At 34.5% G+C, this 8,568-nt stretch overlaps 1 long non-coding RNA gene across 7 annotated transcripts in view; it reads left to right on the top strand.

The window, feature by feature from the left end:
* Positions 1 to 1,365, top strand: part of LOC137250125 (uncharacterized) — a 20,372-nt gene extending 19,007 nt beyond the window's left edge. For all 7 annotated transcript variants that reach the window (XR_010952743.1, XR_010952747.1, XR_010952744.1 and 4 more), the window contains 2 exons: positions 247 to 628; positions 688 to 1,365. This is a non-coding gene — a long non-coding RNA (uncharacterized lncRNA). The remainder of the gene's footprint in view (positions 1 to 246; positions 629 to 687) is intronic.
* Positions 1,366 to 8,568: the final 7,203 nt, after the last annotated feature.

Here is an 8,568-nt window from a genome sequence, read left to right on the forward strand (position 1 = left end):
GCAGAAGTTTGAATATGAGTTTTTTTAAGTTATAGCAAAAAAAGCGTTGAGGATTTTTAATATCTTACCAGGTACCTTCGTACATGTTTCTAAGAATGAAGAATAAAACCTATTCAAACTCAATTTTCAGCAGGACAAAGCCGCTGAGACTTCGCTATACTTTAACATACAATACCTTACCCCATTTTAGCCCAACTATCATTTTTTGATTTTATTAAATTTTATAAAATGTTTCTTCCTCTACAGTTCTATTTCGGTATTGGATGGTAAATATGGCTTTCGCATTTTCTCCATCAATAACTGTGAAAAGGTGGAAGAAATCTATGCGTGTAAATCTCACATATTATCTTGGTCGAGCGTTTCTTCAATAGCTCTCTAGTGGTTATGGTGACAGCAGAGAAACCCAACTGTTTACAAATGTTACACTTCAAAATGAATCAAAATATCTGCCATTGCGTCTACGGCTCTAATACCCACAGTATATGAATGAATCGATTGCACATAATTGTCCTAACGGATAGTATACATATTCATCAAATCGAAAATATTGCACCAAACGAACTGGGTCTGAATACTGAAACAGTACACATATTCAAAATCGATGAGGAGGCTGTGATGATGGTATAGGGTGAGTTGTTGAATAACATACGAAAACCACTTTAACCCATCTATATATTTGCATTACAGCTAAAGCTTTACAAACAGCAAAAATTGCTGGCGCCAAGCAATTGGAAAAGGCAGTGAAGCATTCATCACACTGTACGGATGGTGTAAAGTTAGAAACTGCTGTTGTAACAGCTGCCACCGACACAACGGTCATCTCTACTTCGCGAGTAGCGGCTCGTCCGACTATCTATCGAAGACAGTATAATCATATATTTTGCCAACACAGGTTAGCGATGTGCTTGCACAGGAAAAGATTTCAATTGGAAAACAAAAACCAATTAAGAGAGTTTATTTATTATTAAAGTATTTACTTTTCTTTATATCAACAGTATTAATTTAAGTTGCAATATCACGTACATATATAATAAGGGATGTGATACGATTGCTGTCGGAATTAGATTTGAAACCAATCAATACTGCTAAAGATTGCAGAATTATTCCTTGAATAATTAGATTTAGAACAATAATAAATCTGACTTAATTACAAGTCGTACATTTTTAAATTCATCAATTACGACAGCTATCGGATTCCACGACACCTTTGAATATTCTTGATCTGAAAAAAGAGTAAACCTAATCTGAATTTCTACTAAGCTTTAAGTTGTAGATTATTCAAATAATTGGAGTTTTTTCTAAAGCTTAAAATTATTTTCTGCTCGCTTAGAAAAGATTTCAATTGGAAAAAAAAAAACCAAATAAGAGAGTTTATGTTATTATTAAAGTACTTACTTTTCTTTATATCAATTGTATTAATTTAAGTTGCAATATCACGTACATATATAATAAGGATGTGATACGATTGCTATCGGAATTAGATTTGAAACCAATCAATACTCCTGCTAAGGGTTGCAGAATTATTGCTTGAATGATTAGATTTAGAACAATAATAAGTCTGACCCAATTACAATTCGTACATTTTTAAGTTCATCAATTACGACAGCAATCGGATTCCACGACACCTTTGAATATTCTTGATCTGAAAAAAGAGTAAACCTAATCTGAATTTCTACTAAGCTTTAAGTTGTAGATTATTTAAATAATTGGAGTTTTTTCTGAAGCTTAAAATTATTTTCTGTTCGCTTGGAAAATATTTCAATTGGAAAATAAAAACCAATAAGGCGAGTTTATTTATTATTAAAATTCTTACTTTTCTTTTTTATCAACTGTATTAATTTAAGTTACAATTTCCTGTGCATATATAATAAGGGATGTCGTGATACGATTGCTGTCGGAATTAGATTTGAAACCAATCAATACTCCTGCTAAGGGTTGGAGAATTATTGCTTGAATGATTAGATTTAGAACAATAATAAGTCTGACTCAATTACTAGTCGTACATTTTTAAGTTCATCAATTACGACAGCAATCGGATTCCACGACACCTTTGAATATTCTTGATCTGAAAAAAGAGTAAACCTAATCTGAATTTCTACTAAGCTTTAAGTTGTAGATTATTCAAATAATTAGGGTTTTTTATAAAGCTTAAAATTATTTTCTGCTCGCTTAGAAAAGATTTCAATTGGAAAACAAAAACCAATTAAGCGAGTTTATTTATTATTAAAATACTTACTTTTCTTTATATGAACTGTATTAATTTAAGTTACAATTTCATGTACATATGTAACAAAGAATGTCGTGTACGATTGCTGTTGGAATTAGATTTGAAACCAATCAATACTTCTGCTAAGGGTTGCAGAATTATTGCTTGAATGATTAGATTTAGAACAATAATATGTCTGACTCAATTACTAGTACATTTTTAGGTTCATCAATTACGACAGCGATCGGATTCCACGACACCTTTGAATATTCTTGATATGAAAAAAGAGTAAACCTTATCTGAATTTCTACTAAGCTTTAAGTTGTAGATTATTCAAATAATTGGAGTTTTTTCTAAAGCTTGAAATTATTTTCTGCTCGCTTAGAAAAGATTTCAATTGGAAAACAAATGGTCGCCAAGCCTAAAAATTACCCACTGGAAGAAGCTACAGGCCTGCCAAAATACTGCTCTCAGAATTGCCACGGGCTGTCTTCTTATGTCCCCAGAACACCATCTGCATAATGAGGCGAGAATACTCCCCATCAGGGAGAGAAATGAGATGCTGACCAAACAGTTCCTGTTGAATACCCAGAAACCTGAGCATCCCAACAGACATATGATTGGTCAACCAGCACCGCCTAGGGGCCTAAGGAGTCATCTCCGTAAGCATTTTGAGGAAATACGGCTCCTGAGAACCCAGCCGTATGAAGCGAAAAAACACAAGCAGGTCCTTGGTGCTCCATAAACAAGCGTCGGACCTTTATGCTAGGAATTGCCCGGTGAATCCAGTACTCAAAGAAAAGTATCCAAACCTCGCGGAAGAGGAACGCATACTCCCCAGAGAAAAGCGAGTCACTCTAGCTCAACTTCATGTATGTACTGGACAAAATTAAGGACAATTTTCACTGCCGCCTGTCGTCGTCTGTAACCCCTATGCTAAAACTTTGTTGCGCACTTCGTTTTTTGCTCATGGCAGTTATCAGCAAGCCATAGGATATGAGTTCCAGTTGGGACTTGCTCAACCCACAGTTTCCCTCGTTTTAAAGGAGATGCTGCCTATTTTAGAGAGCAAAGGTTACCTTTAGTTTATTTGACAGTAAAAATTTTGCTAAATATCTGAAATATAATTGTGAGTCCATGGTTAACTGTGGCGTTATAATATAATAATAATAAGCAAAATATAATTGTACTTATAATTTGTAGGTGATTCCGGATACCCGCTGAGTTCATGCTTACTTACATCCTTTCGCATTGCACTGTCTGGAACTAGGGAATCACTTTTTAATAAGAAACATGCGAAAGGTAGAAACATTATTGAACGTACCATCGGGGTTTTGAAATGCCGTTTCACATGCTTCCTTAGCGATAATAAAATGCGCTACGATCCGGATAAAGTTAAAACAATTATTAACATATGTTGTGCTTTGCACAATATTTGCAAGTAATTTAAAATTAGTGACCCAGACGAAGCAGACATTTTTATTGATGCCCTGTTTCCTTCGGAGCCAAGTAATGAAGATGGCAACGGTAAACCAGGAGACAGTCGTAGAAGACAAATAGCTGATGCTTTGGTGTAAAAGCCAACACTTTTTTGATAATAGAAAAGGTTATATACAGGAAAAATAATAGGGACAAAATTGAAGATTGATATACTTATTGAGGTGTGCTTACTAATTTTCGTTTAAAATATAGCTTATTCAATAACAGAAACCACATTGATACAATTTTCAAGGTTTACACAAAGTTCAGAATAATTGGTCAAACTTTCACAAACGGATACCACAATTTTCAACTTTTTTGGCAGAATTTTCAGATAATTTTTGAGTATGCAGTTTTGTAACCCATTTAATTTTATTCTAACAATTTGCAAGTTAGAACTCTCAAAAAATTTTCCCTGAATTTTTTTTGGTAAGTGTTTGAGTGTTTTCTTCCATACTAAAGTAAATTTCGTTTATGAGTTGTATGGAAGAAAACACTCAACACCTTTGCCCAAAAAAAAAAAAATTCTGAAAAATCAGGGACAATTTTTTGAGAGTTCTAACTTGCAAATTGTAAGTATAAAATTGAATGGGCTACACAACTGCATACTCAAAAATTATCTGAAAATTCTGCCAAAAAAGTTGAAAATTGTGGCGTCCGTTTCTGAAAGTTTGACCAATTATTCTGAACTTTGTGTAAACTTTGAAAATTGTAGTAATGTTGTTTCTGTTAATGAATAAGCTATATTTTAAACAAAAATTAGTAAGCATACCTCAATAAGTATATCCATCATCAATTTTGTCCCTATTATTTTTTCCCCCACTGTATCTTTTGTAAAGTAATGCGAGTGAGGTAAAGATTGTTCTGAAATTACTTTTATTATTAATTTAAAAACAAAGTTCAAATATAATAATTCAAAATTGATTTATTTTATAAGTTAACAGGGCTGCAAGCCGGGTTTGGAACAAAAAGAAATTTTGATTGTATGCCCTTTAATCTACTTTCTAAATTTTTTTAGTTAGTTTTTTTTTACAAAGTTTAGAAAGTCAATTCGAGGGGCATTAAACTAGTGCTACTACTACTTACATATATATTATTATTAAAAGTAAATAAATTAAAATCACATATTCAATTTAGACTTCATATTTTTGTTAAAAGTAAATAAATAATAAAGACTTTTTAAAATTAAATACATTTTTTTTGGTGATAGTGCTAGTGTACTTATTATATATTATTATTATTAAAGGTAAATAAATAAAAATCATATAAGTAAGAAAGAAAATAAAAATCAGGTATTCAATTCATATTTTTCTTAAAAGTAAATAAATAAAAACGAAGTATTTAATTCAGACTTTTTAAAATGTTTGGTCAAAAGTAATATGAAATACATACAGTCAGTCACAAAAATAAGTATACACCCCTTTATGCGAAGCTATCACCAATTTCAACCATACCATAAAAGGGTGTATACTTATTGTTGACTGACTGTACACTTGAAAACAAGTTTTAAAAAAAATTCATTTTCATTTCCTTATATTGTATTTAAGGGTTTTTAACTCCAACTCCTTAATTTTCGTTTCCATTTTATCTTTGTGTTGTCTTTTCTTTTCTATATTTTCTACCTTATTTCTTTCTTCCTTCTCTTTAAATAATGTTAGTACCTGCTTTTTTGTTTCTAGAGTTTTCGTGAATATCTGGCGATATCGTCTAATGTTTTCCCCATTTTCAAAACACCTTGGCAAAGGGTATCTTGCACTTCGGTTTGCTTTTGCAGTGCCTTTAACCGAATTTTTTCACGATCGTCAACGGTAAGCCTAGGACGGGGAGTCGTTGTTGGTGTCATTGTTGATGGACGTGGTGGTTGATTATCTTGTTGACCCTCGGGTGAACGTGTCGCCATTGTTGATGAACGTGGTGGTTGAATAACTTGTTCACCCTCGGTCATTGTTGGTGTCAATGTTGATGGACGTGGTGGTTGAGTATCACCCTCACCCTCGGATTCTTGGGCCTGAGATTCATTATCTCTATCAGTAGTTCTTTGCCTCGGGGTGCTATATATATTCTCTTTGGGGTTGGCGGCTTGTTGGAGGTGGAGAAGATCATCCACCTCTCGCTCTAGAGTAGACAAGCTTTGCTGAACATACGGTCCTCCTCCAGTGGCTGTAGTTTCCGCGCGGTTTGTGGAAATCTTTTTTTTTAAGCTTCAATTTGTAGTCTAACCAAACCTAGTATACATATATAAATAAATTTCTACTCTCACGGAGAGTACGGGCTTTTTTGAGCTTCAATCACTGCCCCAGTACGAGCTTCAGGCGGCAACCATATACTCAGGATTGACTCCTACTGACTTCTACAGTGACACTGTCACCATCCAATTTTCAGTAGAAATCAATATTAGCTATGGTCGCCAAACGAAGCTATTACCAAAGGGGTATGTTTTTATTCCTAATAGTTCAATTAGCCACATCTTGAGTACACCTGCAGCACAGCGGCAGTGATTGAAGGTCCAATCATCCCTATATATTATTTGACGCCTGCATGGATACGTACGATGCTGGGATACCACGGTTGCGCGTGCCACACCAGATTCCGTTGCATTACTCGTGCAAGCCTCTGGGTCTTACCTTATTCCACTCGGGCCCGCTACGGATTGGAGTACCTAAGGCGTTGATTTCAATCGCGAAATGCTCCCATAACTCCGCTCTTTGGCTACCGGTGGAACCAAAATTCCCCTGACCCCTTGCGACGTCTAGATAATTCTGCATAAGCGTAACCAGCTTTCGGAACTGCTGTGGTTTTGTGCGTTTTATCCTAAAGCGGTATTTTGTTTAAAAAAATTATACACTCACTTTTGTTTTCTTTTGATAATTTTTACAAATGGGTTTTCATGAAATAAATGCAAGCGCGTGCAAAAGCGAACAAATTAGATATTAGGCCAATTTTGACAGTTCTAGGGAAGCGAAGTTAATTTTTTCGCTACCGGTAATTCGAAAAATTCATTTTCCTCGTTCGAAATTTGTCGGCGAATTCGCTGCAGATTCGCATCCCACAATTCGAGACCGCGAAATTCGCCCAAATTTTCATTCGCTTCGCAAGTGACAATATGCGTATTTATCTTGCCATGGAACCATGCCAACAGAACTAAAATATATTCTAAATTTGTTTCTCATATGTTTTGCATTTGCGAATGTATTTCTAATTGCTGTGGAACTTAAAGAATCTAAGACATCTCCCTTTTCTTGCGAGCCAGAGGTTTCGAAAGCATCTGTGTTTTCCTCATTTGAACAGGGCTCAGCAGTAAAATATGTTTCACATTTTGATTTACGCAAGAAGTTGTCCAAATAGCAACACGCCAAAACAAATTTTGTGGATTTATCTGGCGAGAAATTTAAAGTATTCAAAGGGATTCTAAAACGCGAAACCAAGATTCCGAAAACATTTTCGACCAATCCACGTGCGCGCGATAGCCTATAATTGTGTGGCTGAAAGGTTTCATTATATTTTCCATTAGTGGAAATGCGTCGTCAGCAACAAACACAGATGGCATTCTTTCATTATATCCTGGAAGCAATTCAGGTTTTGGTAGTCGTAATTTATTTTCTTTAAGCTGCTTGAAAAACTTGGTTTGACTAAATAAACCAGCATCTGAAGCTCTTCTATTTGCACCAACATCGACCATCAAAAATTCATAATTTGCGTTTACTACTGCTACTACTTACTACTACTTAATAATAGACAAATGCTTTTTATAATTAAAGTAAAACGACCCCGACCCAGGTGGTTTTTTTATGTTAACGTGCTTGCCGTCAATCGCACCGATGCAGTGGGGAAAATTCCATCGCTGGTTAAAGGCGTTTGCTTCCATCTTCCACTAATTTTCATTTGTTGGCAACTGTAAGATGATTGAAATGTATTAATTGTTTAAAATATGTAACAAATAACTTTATGTAGTCTTTTAGCTCTTCTATGATAGCATCTCAAGTCTCGCTTACAATCTTGCCGATAGCTTGTGGAGAAATTGCTGTAAGGAATTTTAGGTCCTCAAAACTATTGCCGCTTGCCAAAAAACGCAATGTTAAAGTTAAACGATGACGCGCAGGAATAGCTTTCCTCATCACAGTGTCTCGTTTATTAATTCGATGCGCTACTTTAGACAAAAGTACTTCAAATGTTTCTTTATCCATTCTTACATAATTTTTAAAGTCACGTTAAGATGTAAACTCCAGTTCCCGAAGTAATTTTTTCTGTCCCAATACATTTCGTTTTTTATACCACAATTGTGACCAAATTCGTTTACCCTTTTGCTTTCTTTTCTTCCTTTTTAATGCAATCGAAAGAAGTAAAGCCGCACTTGCCTTTTTTATGCAATTAGAATACATGTTTCATTTGTTGCGCTAGTTTAAAAATGAATATTGCGCAGTGTTTTTGAGCCGTGTATGTCAAAATTCTCATTTGCATAAATTTCGTCGTTTTATACATTGTGTACAACTAAGCGATAAATGTCAAAATTACAAACAGCGTCGCTCACCTGATGCAAATCTCAGGTCTAGAGTTGCATTTTTGGTACATAAGTGTACTTTAAGCTGAGTTGCATTTGATAGTTTAATAAAACTTTGTAGTTTTAACAGATGAAATAGTTGCATATATTTCCGCGGAAATATAAATAATAGAAGATTTGTAGCCACCAACAATGCGGAAACATACCGAAAGCAAAATCTATTTAAATTAGAGTCAAAAATGTCTAGAGAAACTTAACAAAATATAAAGCGTGTAACATGTTTCCCTGAGGAAAATTTTCACTTCTAAGGCTGTTTACACAATTGCATAAAGCAAAATTTTATAAACGCTTTGGTCGCTTCAAAGCAAAGATAACGCAAAGCCGT

The sequence above is a fragment of the Eurosta solidaginis genome, chromosome 4 (assembly GCF_040869045.1).
Source record: "Eurosta solidaginis isolate ZX-2024a chromosome 4, ASM4086904v1, whole genome shotgun sequence".
Taxonomy (NCBI): Eukaryota; Metazoa; Arthropoda; class Insecta; order Diptera; family Tephritidae; genus Eurosta; species Eurosta solidaginis.